The 12,887-nt window shown below is 34.9% G+C and overlaps 1 long non-coding RNA gene across 2 annotated transcripts; it reads right to left on the bottom strand.

Annotated features, from left to right (window-relative positions):
• Window positions 1-6,228: 6,228 nt before the first annotated feature.
• Window positions 6,229-8,372, bottom strand: LOC122606321. 2 transcript variants are annotated; one of them, XR_006324857.1, is made up of 6 exons: window positions 8,204-8,372; window positions 7,967-8,022; window positions 7,693-7,855; window positions 6,933-6,995; window positions 6,439-6,538; window positions 6,229-6,307 (listed from the first exon to the last, which is right to left on the bottom strand). It is a non-coding gene; the product is annotated as an uncharacterized LOC122606321 (long non-coding RNA). The 2 variants fall into 2 exon arrangements; XR_006324856.1 differs by lacking the exon at window positions 6,229-6,307 and having other exon boundaries at window positions 6,342-6,538.
• Window positions 8,373-12,887: the final 4,515 nt, after the last annotated feature.

The following is a 12,887-nucleotide window of genomic DNA, read 5'->3' as shown; positions in this document are numbered from 1 at the left end:
TCATCCATCTACTGTCCCATCTCCGTAAGGAGCATTTAGATAAACGGTAGTATTAAGGAAGCCTTTTTCAGAGAATCAGAGGTGTCTCAAAAGTATTACATTTAAGTTAGACTTTTTAGGATCCTGAAGGAAAACGCTAGGCATGGCCACGTACAGAGTTTTGTTTCCGACTTGTGAGCCTACTATCTGTCGTTCCTAAAATCCAACTTAGGCATTGAAATCTAGCAACTGCAAGTGTTTCTAGTTTTTCAGCTAGTTAATTGGGATTTAAGGCTTACAATATGGCGACAGAGTAATAACTTTTGGGCTTTACATGAAGTACAATTAACTTATAGCTAGTGTTGCGAATCCTTTTGTCAAAGGTGCATACGAACATTGTGACAAATTTTAATTAAACTGGTGAATTGTATTGATATATCAAAGCATTTACAAAAAAATCAAAGAACATGGCCATAGTCAGGCCTTATACTACTACCACCTACAAGCATTCTACCAACTATATCAATATACTAAACTATACATACCTCAGCCTTATCAAATGACATTGAAAACAAACCAGATACAACCCCTCAAAACAGAACCAAAATACTCAAAGTATGCTAGAAAGGGACCAAGTAGCTTCATCTTGCACAACTCATTATTCCAATTCGCACACATACTTGAGTCACAAAAATCCAATATCACCTGCCAATCAGACATTATACAACTTTCATATGCTAACCAAACAATTATTCATCCATTGCAGATTCCATTTTCTTGCCATGAGAACCACATTTCCAGTTTTCCTAACTTTCAAAGAAAACAACTTATTTCTAATACAATCCTTTGTACTTTTACTTAAAACTTCCTTATTCCTTCCCTTCTTTTTAAACAATCTCCAATTTCTTTACTGCCATAGAAAGTAAACAGTTGCAGCCACAACAAGCTTATTAATGATCATTCCAATATTATTCTTTGCCTTATTTGCAGCTAGCTCATGCACCACATTTTGAAGATTGTTGCCTTATTTAAACATTGTGAAAATTTTTTAGTAACAGCTTCAACATAATGAGTATAATTAAAAATAGCGTTACCTAAAACATAAGTAAACCACCTAATTAATGTGGTGACAGCACAACGTCAGATATGAAAAATCATACCCGAAACCAGAAAGCTGAATTACACACCAGCAAAAGATGCAATGAACGGAAAGGTGCGGAATTCAGTCAAAGGTGTGTTGATATTACAGAGCATGTGGAGAGTCTTTGACAAAATATTGTATTTTACAGCCTTTCCACGTAGGTTCATCACAACAAACGACTCCTCTTCTCTTCCGCCCACCACAATTAACAGCACAATGAAACGAAACCCCAGGGTAGACATCTTCCAGGTTTTAAAGAATACCGCCATGCTGTCTTCATGCTTAACAACGTATTTTGCTGACCATCGAGAATAGTCATTCCTCATCTCATAAATTTCCATGTGTTCGGGATGAGGATCGCCCGAATAAGCAAGTAACAAACAACCACGAGATTCAAACAACCCTCTATAGTTGTGGTTATCAAAGGTTTCCGGGGTTTTTGCTGTAAGGTATGTGTTAAATTATACATCTTGATCACTCATTAACTTGGAAAGTTTTATTGTTGGTATATTTTGTCTGATTTAGTGCGCCGGAATGAAACAAACTATGCCCAAAAAGTTATAGTGTGCATGAATTAACGTTTTTGTTTATTGTATACATAAACTTAGTAAAAATGTTTAAATCATGCAATGTGTATACGTGGCAGCCCATATGAGCTGCCACGTGTAAATTTTTTTTTTTTTAACAGGCCACGTGTAAGGTTTTGATTGGTCGGTCACAAAAAGTTACATGATATAAACATTTTTACTAAGTTTATGCATACAATAAACAAAAACGTTAGTTGGTGCACACTATAACTTTTTGGGCATAGTTAATTGCATTCCGTCGCACTAAACCCTATTTTGTCAGGTTAAAAAAAAGAAGGACCATCTTTGATTTATGCTGGAAGATAAGAGTTGGAGGACTAAAGATGTAAGAAGAAAGAAGAAGAGGGTGAAGATACAAACATGTCTGCCTATATATTCATAGCTACGGTAGTTGTTAGGGTTGCACAACACATCACACTTTAGGCGATTATTAACGTTATCAAAACCCTAATCCTTTATATCATCACCATGTTTGTTCTGATCGTGATTCTGATTATGTAGCTATGTTGTTGTCCCTTCTCCTTCCCTATCAGTGTTGGTTATTGTAATCTTTTATTGTTGAATGTTCTTGTTTATGTCTGAAACCTCTTTATTCTTTTTAATAAACTAAATCTTTCGACTATATTTCTCGTTAATCTTGTTATTTCATCATGGTATCAGAGCCATAGGCTCGAGATTGTTGAATCGGTTGGATTCTTCATCTTCTCTTATTACCAGATCCATCAAAACTTTTTTTTATTATTATATCCAAAAAAAATAATCTATTTGTTCTTTTTATTTATTGTCCTTCAAAAATATTTTTCAATCTTCTTGTAAAATATTTACATATATTTACTATTTTCTCTCTATAGTTGTTAATATGATGCTTCTGCTTTCTCATTCTCTACTTCTTCCTAATCTTTTATAAGATCTAGGAATTAGAGGCCGAGTATCTTGTTGCCTTTTAAAAAGGGTTCTTATCTTTTTTTACTTTATCCTCTGTTTTTTATTGTTGTGAATCTAACCTTTTCTTGGTAGAAGAGATGGTCCTTGAGTATACCTCTCAAGGCACTATAGTGCTCCTTGAATCTGGCCACTGCTCTTGCACCCTTTAGGTGTTACTTTGCTTCTTGTTTTCCTCTGTACGTCTATGGTTTACTTACTAGTTTAAGGTCTCTAGCATTGCTGTTTTTGTGTTGTTTGTCTATTTGCTTGTGTGACTACTCTTGTTTTGTGTTGTTTGACCATTATCTGCTTATCACTATGGCTGATGTTTTAGATGAAAACTTAAGACCTGATATGGAGGATTTTTAACATGATGTTAATGTTTTTGGCACCCTTATAAGCAAACTTGACTTTGGTGACCCTTTGTACCTACATGCCAGTGACACTACTGGCACACCCTTAATTAACCTAAAATTAAAAGGAACTGAAAATTATAAAGTTTGGTCATGTGCCATGGAACTTGCCCTTGAAACAAAAAATAAAATTGGCTTTATTAATGGAACTTGTGAGAGACCTGATGATAATGAAATTCTGGCAAAACAATGGGATAGATGTAATTATGTGGTTTTATCTTGGATATTGGGTTCTGTTTCTGAAGAGGTCTATCTGGGTCAAATCTTTTGAAAAGAAGCTACTACTGTATGACAGGAACTAAAAGAAACTTATGATAATGTAACAATCGTCGTTTAAAAATATGGATTTTCAAAAAACTTTTAAATAAATAACTTAAAATGCGGAAACGTCCCAATAAAAACTTAATCATTTCCTAACAAAATGGTCAATAAAACATTTGGTGTTACTTTATTGCATCACAACAATAATTTAGGAAAACCCATAATCATAAATTTGATAATAAAAGATATAATAAATGTCGACTAAATAAATGAGAGTAAGACTAATAATGTCATCATCTATAGCAAGATCTACCCAGCCTCACTCTAAGCAAACTTCAATGTCCAACCTAAGGAAACACAACATTTTGAACAAACAAGTGTCAACTTTAAAAGCTGAGTAAGATAACCACGAGTTATAAAACAGTTGCTAGTTAAAACATCTTTTTAAACATTCATACGTATGTCAAGCAATCAACAACATCAACATAAACATCATCAAGCAATAGGAGTGTCATATTCTTACACCAACGTGACTTAGTCGAGAGAGAAATATCTAGATTATTCCCAAACGACAACAACATCTACACACTAGCCTAGCCAAGGCTAGCATGGGTTAAGCTTAACACTTCCAACATCAATTATACTCAAGTACCAACATCTACATTTATTTCAATATTAGGGCCCTTAACGTGTAACGTGACATAACAACCTACTAGAGTCTAGTGTACTACATGTACATGCCATTCAACAATCAAACATCAATCAGCATCATATATATCAATCATTATAATCAACAATAAAAACATACATAAACATGTCACAATTAACCCCTCCCATTGTCCCCATAGCCCAACATACGTACGGGATATAGTTACCAAGGTTTATTACGAAAACGACATTTTGTTGTGTCCCTCATATGACAAAAGTAGTTATCTTACCTCAAATCTCTAACAATATCGTCTGCGAAACAACGCCTACAAATACATTCCACCTCGATAAAAATTTGTAAAAAAAAAACACACAATGGTTCTTTAAATAACGTCTTAGTTATGCTTTTCTCATAACGATCATTAAGTAGTATTTTACTCGTAATATATTAAGATCAAGATAAATTTGTCATGTCACATAGACTATGAGACTTCCCTTTTTAATATAGACAACCATATACATACTCTGTCATGTCTATGCCATGATTTAAGATCAAAGTACATATACACTACAGTATATAATTACATAAAAGGTGGCATATGGGTTTGATTATAATTAAAAGACCATAAGTAGATGTACTGTTGTTTTTATTTTCACACATAAATATCATAGCCATCTCTTTCACACGTAAACAATACAACTCGCACCTAATAGTTAAGCTGCACCAGTTTCGATTTTATTTTGACAAATCTTTGTTTTACAACATGATGTAACTATAAATTCTTTGAATCCCAACTCACGAAAACAACACTTGAAGGTTCAAAAATACGTTTTGTTTTTATAATAATCGATTGATTTGAGCGAGATGAGAAAAGTAGTAGTAAATCGAGCTCTTCTAAAACATGTCTAATTGGTTGAAACTCGACTCAATGGATGTGTATTACATACGTAATGAACGAAAAGTTTGCCTAGCTTATACTCGTGGAACAGAAAAACCAAATACAAAACCAGAATAGAACCCTACTAATAATCAATCTTTTCCATAATACATGAACTCTAAAATATAACTCGTTTATCGTTAAGCGCCATAACTCGATTCGAGAATAGATTACTAAACTCACATACATATTATCAAATAACAATGATCATGCTATACCGTCTTAATCAATCAACTCCTATATATAACATGCGACGACTCCAAGAATTAATACGTTAAAAGACTGGAACGAGGTTTACCTTCAAGATATGGAATTCGAACGAGAATGTAATGTCTTATGATCTAAATCTTGCATCGTTCTTCCTGTTAATTTTTTCCACGTCTCCTAACTTGTAGTTTTAGTTATTGGTCTTCTTACGATAACCCTTCGCAGATTTTTATATATACGAATAAAATAGAATAAAGCTTAAACCCTTTTTATTTATGGTCAAAGTCAAGTGCCACGTCAGCAAAAGTGATGACATGGCACTTGACGGGCTCCGTCTGTTAAAATCTAACGATATACCCTTTATTAGGAATTTTATGAGAATATGATCCTTTAAATAGACGAAAACAAAATAGGTTACCTTTAATAGGAATTTCATATAAATAGGTTACCTTTTTATGGATTTTTCCCTTTTATTTATGGGCCGAGAGATATGACCGGGGGAATTTCTTTTCTATTTGGGCCGATAGATATATGGCCACATAACTATTAGCTTAACTCTCTACTCTCGGTTACTTGCTACTTGTATACATTACATTACAACTAGATGGGTGCCCGCACGATGCGGCGGGAAGAATTTAACGCACGACGGGACGGCAAAAATATTGTATGTTTCACTTCTCTTATAAAAGTAGTGGTCTTATTACATGTGTAACATGTTAAAGCTAAATCGCAAGAGAATACACCCATCATATCAAGATAAATTTGGTATTCATTACCAATTCATCAATATATCTAAATCCAATGTCTAACGCCAAGAGCAAAACTAAGCTATAATTATGTGATAAATTGCAACCCATGTGTGATCTATTTCTAACTTTCACTTGATCTTGAAAGTCTTTGATTCATATTTAAGGATCAAATACCTAGGATCAAATGTAGAAGCCTTATACGAAGATCATGATGATGCAAGTAGCAAATCAATTGAGTCAGCCGTCTTACTTAAACTCAGCGCAATGAACCCTTGTGCGCCCTAATGGGAATCATTATAAGTGAGCTCCCATCTTGAGGCATGCCATTATATGAAATCATAGTTCCCATAGGAAAAGAAGTATTTCCTTAGTTGCTTATATTGTTGATTTTGATTACTCAAGTGGACGCTTTTGATCAAAAGATGTAAATACGTTTCTAGCTTGTACAAATTCACGTATTCTTCATAAAATGAAAGACAATTATATTCTTTTTCAGAAAAAAAAAATAATTCCAATTAAAGAAAATTGAGTATTGGAGTATAAACATGCCTAAACAAAATTAGACAATTAATGGGTGAATTAGAGTAAAACCTTGATGGTTGCAGTTTTAAACATGTCTTCTCTAACAATGTCCATCATCTTCTGTGGAGCTACCATCAAAGTATTTTGTCGTCTCCTTAAAAAGTCATAGCTGCAAAAGCATATAAAAAAGTTGTAAGGGTTTAAACATCAAAAAAATAAAATATAAAGGGATAATATATCTTGAGTAAGAGTTATTTAAGAACGCTTTAAAAAAAAAAACACGATTGCTTCTGTAAAAATCTAAAAAGCCAAAGAAACATTAATGAATATATATATGGTAATATCAAACGCCTAGTTAGCTCCATCAACATTTTGAAAGCATAAAATCACCTAAAGTTGAAGTTAGTCTAACCTTGTATTCATTCTCGATCCAATATATTATATAACGTAACTATTGTCTATCTACAATCAATAATCATTTATATATCAACACAAACTCAATATTTATTCATTTAAAATTACCTCCAAATACACAAACTCAATATTTATTCATTTAAAATTACCTCCAAAAACACAAAACAGTGCATTCATGAAGCAGAGCTCTTCATGTGACCAAAGTATGCAACCTGGAACACAAAGATAATAACAGGAAACTTATATTATATTTGAGGAACAAAAATTTCGGGTAGCAAAGAAATACCACTAAGTTGATTTTGATAAATATAACACTTGAAAACATGATTGGCATTACCATTCCTACAAACCTTTCATCAAGTAATATATTGCTGGACATGATGTCTCGATGGCACAAAAGAGGATCACAGTAGAAACGGAGGTATTCCTTAATGCGTAATGATAAAATGAGGAAAAAAAAGAATGTTCTATAAGTTTAAAAATGCATATCCACATAAATGACAAAATTCTTTTAGATTGTATATTATTATTACCAAACCATTTGTCACCTCAATTGCAACTTGAATTCTTGTCTGCCAATCCATTATTTAGGGAATGGGCGGCTAAAGGTATAAACCTAAGTCGATCTGATTATAATATGATCTTTTAAACTGTTTACCCAAGTCATGCCACTCATAAAGTTTGCTTAAAAAAGTATGCAGGCCACAGAATCATGCCTTTTGACGCAATAATCATATAATTTTGAAACTGCAATTTAGCGGTATGAACATTTGAAGTATGGGATGAATGAGAGTTTTCTTTCTTTTAGATGCAGATAACAATTAAAAATAAAAGTCTTTGGTTACCATTAGAACATTGGAGCTATCAACACAATTTTGAACAAATTTGAATGATATACTTTAGATATACCTGACTTTTAGCGTCAGGACGATAAGTAAAACATATTCGGCTTTTATTCTGGACAGCCAATATCTTTGAGGTAACTTGAAGTAAGCCCAAGAGCCTCAGAAATCAACTCGAACAAAGAACACCCCATTTTGATCAATCGTTTCGAGTACTCATCAAGATATCTCTGAAATAAAATGATCAAACAAAAAGGTTGGATCAACTATAAGGTCTCGTAAAAACTTTCCATAAGAACATTTAACTTCAAAAGGTGTTGATCATATTCAAAAATCACAACCGCTATTTGTCTGAAACAGCAGTCTAAAACTTCAATTATCCCATTTGGAGGATGTACTACAACAAATATAGTAAGAACTAAAGTTAGATTATTGATACGCACTATCACACATGATGCAATAAATAATAAAAAAAATTCTCAAAGTCACTAATAAAGAATGACAAATTTGAACTTTTATTATACGCACAGTCATCTCGAATCGATATCAACCAAAAAATACAAATATTTAAACATTACCAAATAAAGAAACTGCTGTCTAGATGGCGCGATTGATGTTTGATGGTGATGGCATGGGTGGCGGCGACTGAGACGACATCTTTTGGGTTTTTATATTTTGATGAGGATATACAATAAGGAATGAAATCGGAAGAGGATACCATGACACACCGATTGAAATAACTCAGGAGAAAATACATGTTAAAATTAATGTATTTCTAGAATAATCTAGAGTTAATTAGTGATGTAATTAGTATAAACTAGAAATTACTAGAGTTGCTTAGAAAGTAATAATGATTAGTATATATATATATATGTTACTAGAAAATACTAGAGGTTTTAAATGGACTATAAGTCCACCGACTTATGAAGCCTATAAATAGGCAAATTGTATCCTAAAATTGTAGTACACAAAAAAAAAAAAAAAAAAAATTTGTATCATTAAAGTGAAGTTCCAAAATCCCTGCCTACATTCTCTATAGTTCACAAACATCTCCTCAACTTTACAACATTTCACTACAAACAATTCCACTACATTTTTAGTCAAACTAATAAACAACTAATCATCATTTTAAATAACTAAAAACTCATCATCAATTCTAACAAGTGGTATCAGAGCCAGGTTGGGCGTTTATTAAAATACACCATGACTACCGTTGGTGCATACAATATTTCCGTTCCCATCTTTGATGGTGACAACTATGATTTTTGGAGTATCCGAATGAAGACATATTTCCAAGCACAAAGCTTGTGGGATATTGTCGAAGTCGGGTTAACAACTCCAAAAGATATCGAAACTCTGCCCGCGGATCAACAGGAAAGACACAACAAAAATATTGTCAGGAATGCCGCTGCTCTAGGTTACATTCAACAAGCCTTGACGCCATCTATTTTTCCACGTATCATGGGAGCTACAACAGCCAAAGAGGCGTGGAAAACTCTTCAAGAAGAATTTCAAGGAAGTGTCAAGGTGAGATCCGTCAAACTACTAACCCTAAGGCGAGATTTTGAAAATCTAAAAATGAAAGATTTTGAGACCGTCAAAGATTACTACTCTAGAATCAAAGAAGTAGTAAATCAAATGAGAGCTTATGGAGACTATATAACTGACAAAAGGATCGTTGAAAAAATACTTATCAGCATGCCTGGAAAATACGATCATGTCGTCACTGCTATTGAAGAGTCAAAAGACATTGAGACTCTTTCCGTAACAGAACTAATGGGCTCTCTAGAAGCATATGAGGCTAGACTGAGTCGGCGAAGTGATGACTCACTTGAAAGTGCCTTTCAGTCTAAACTCAGAATGAGGTCTCAAAAATCTAACAATGAGGGGAAAAGAAATTTTGAAGAAAAATCTAGAAATAGATTTGACCAGAGAAGAAAAAGCTATCCTCCATGTGGTATTTGTAAAAAGATAAACCACTTGGAAAAAGATTGTTTTCATAAAGGAAAGCCACAATGCAATAACTGCAAAAGATTTGGACATCTAGAAAAAGATTGTCGTCTAAAACAAAATCATCGAGCTAACTACACGGAAGAAGACGAAGATACACTGGAGAACAATAATCAACTATTCTACGCGTGTCATGCTGTAAATGAGCAAAAGGAAGATATTTGGTTCATTGACAGTGGTTGTAGCAACCACATGACTGGAGATGAGAAATTATTCAGCAGCATCAACACGTCAGTAAAGTCCCGTGTCAAACTAGGGAATGGAGCACTCGTTGACACTAAAGGAAAAGGTAAGATAGATGTCCAAACTAGTAACTGCACGAGATCCGTCAAGGATGTTCTTTTAGTTCCAAGCTTAGCGAGTAACTTGCTAAGTGTTGGCCAAATGATGGAGCATGGCTACTCTCTACACTTTGAAAACGAATCATGCGTTATTCGTGACAAGAAAAATAATAACAAATTAATTGCCGAAGTCAAAATGGAAAATAGAAATTTTCCACTTCGTTGGCATTACATCAGAGACACAGCCATGAAAGCACAAGTTGAAGAATCATGGCTATGGCATCGAAGATTTGGCCACTTCAACTTTCACGCATTAAAGATTCTCCAACAGAAAAATATGATGAGGGACTTGCCTATCATAGAGGAGATCACTGACGCATGCGAAAGTTGTATGATGGGCAAGCAACATCGAAAACCTTTCCCTCGTGATAAAGTTTGGAGAGCAAGGAGTATTCTAGAATTGGTACACACTGACGTATGTGGGCCAATGAGAACCCCATCTCATAACCAATCCAGGTACTTCATCCTCTTTATAGATGATTATTCTAGAATGACCTGGGTATACTTCATGCGTGAAAAATCAGAAGTTTTCACGATATTCAAGAAATTCAAAGTTTTCGTTGAAAAGAAAAGTGGCCATTACATAAAAACACTAAGAAGCGATAGAGGAAAGGAATACACCTCTAGAGAATTCAATAAATTCTGTGAAGATGAAGGAGTTAACCGCCAACTCACAGTTGGTTACGCTCCTGAACAAAACGGTGTCTCTGAACGTAAAAACAGAACAGTCATGGAGATGGCCAAAACTATGATACATGAAAAAGGCCTTCCAAACAGTTTCTGGGCAGAAGCTGTATACACGGCTGTATACTTGCTAAATCGATGTCCCACTAAGGCTGTGGAAAATAAAACTCCAATTGAAGCATGGAGTGGAAAGAAGCCGTCAGCAAAACATCTACGAGTTTTTGGATGTATTTGCTACATCCACGTCCCAAAAGAGAAACGTCACAAGCTCCAAGAAAAATCATATAAAGGAATATTCTTGGGCTATAGCACACAATCAAAAGGCTACCGAGTTTATAACCTAAAGACCAATAAGCTCGTGATCAGCCGAGATGTGGAGTTTGATGAAGACGCTTCTTGGAATTGGGAGAAAGAAAAAATTGATAAACAAACATATCTTCCAAGGATATCTATGGAGACTTCTGCTCAACAACCACTACAAATAGAACATTCTGGAGGAAATGAAAGTACAGGCGAAACGAGTCCAACTACACCAAGTTCTTCGCCGTCAACATTACCTTTGGCACAAGAAGAATCAAGTTCGGAGTCAACACCCGGAAGAGTCAAAACATTAACTGAAGTCTACGAGACTTGTAACTTCACATCCTTAGAACCTGAAAGCTATGAAGCTGCTGCCAAAGACGAGAAATGGGTAACAGCTATGAATGAAGAAATCAAGATGATCGAGAAGAACAACACATGGGAGTTAGTTGATCTTCCCAAAGATAAAGAAATCATTGGAGTTAAATGGGTCTATAAGACAAAACTTAACCCTGATGGTTCTATTCAAAAACATAAAGCAAGACTAGTAGCTAAAGGTTACTCACAACAACCTGGAGTCGACTACAACGAAACTTTCGCACCTGTAGATCGACTTGATACTATAAGATCACTTGTGGCGTTAGCAGCTCAAAGAAGATGGAAGATACATCAACTAGACGTTAAATCAGCCTTTCTAAACGGGTTTCTTGAAGAAGAAATATACGTAGAGCAGCCCCAAGGATTCGTCAAAAAAGGAAAAAAAGATCAAGTCCTTAAGCTAAAGAAAGCTTTATATGGACTAAAACAGGCTCCACGAGCTTGGTATAGTCGTATTGACAGCTACTTCACAAGTTCTGGATTCAGGAGGAGTGAAAGTGAGCCTACGCTCTACATCAAAACCCAAGGTAACTCTGACACTCTCATTCTTTCCTTATATGTCGATGATCTTATATATACGGGAAATAATGAGAGAATGATACAAGAGTTTAAACAAGACATGATGAAAACGTTTGAGATGAGCGACCTTGGATTGATGCACTATTTTCTTGGCATCGAAATTAGTCAAGAAAATGAAGGTATCTTTATATGCCAGAAGAAATATACTGAAAATCTCCTCAAAAAATTCAAACTATACGGTTGTAAAACCGTAGCCACACCGCTAGTTGCCAATGAGAAGATGAGAAAAGAAGATGGATCTGAGAAAGCGGACGCTTCAAGATTCAGAAGTCTCATTGGAAGTCTACTCTATCTAACAGCTACAAGACCAGACATTATGTACGCAACAAGTCTGCTATCCAGGTTCATGCAAAACCCTACTCAGATACATTATGGAGCTGGAAAAAGAATATTAAGATACCTGCAAGGTACCATAGATTATGGAATATGGTACAAGCTCACTATTGACTCAAAGCTACAAGGATATACAGATAGCGATTGGGCCGGATCGGTGGATGACATGAAAAGTACTTCTGGATATGCATTCACACTTGGATCTGGAGTAACATCATGGGCATCTAAAAAGCAAGATACGGTGGCACAATCATCAGCAGAAGCCGAGTACGTTGCAGCAGCAAATTCAGCTAATCAAGCAATATGGCTAAGGAGAATTCTAGAAGACATGGGGGAGACACAAAATGGAGCTACACAAATATTCTGCGACAACAAGTCTGCAATAGCAATGGCAAAGAACCCCGTGTTTCATGGAAGAACAAAACATATCGCCATCAAGTATCATTTCCTACGAGAAGTCTCAGCGAAAAAGGAGATTGAACTACAATACTGCAAGACGGAAGAGCAAATCGCAGATATATTCACAAAAGCATTGCCGAGATCAAAGTTCGAATTCCTACGCAACATGCTAGGAGTAACATCGAAATACATTAAGGAGGAGTGTTAAAATTAATGTATTTCTAGAATAATCTAGAGT

The sequence above is a fragment of the Erigeron canadensis genome, chromosome 6, assembly GCF_010389155.1.
Source record: "Erigeron canadensis isolate Cc75 chromosome 6, C_canadensis_v1, whole genome shotgun sequence".
Taxonomy (NCBI): Eukaryota; Viridiplantae; Streptophyta; class Magnoliopsida; order Asterales; family Asteraceae; genus Erigeron; species Erigeron canadensis.
This window is presented reverse-complemented; position numbering and strand designations above follow the sequence as displayed.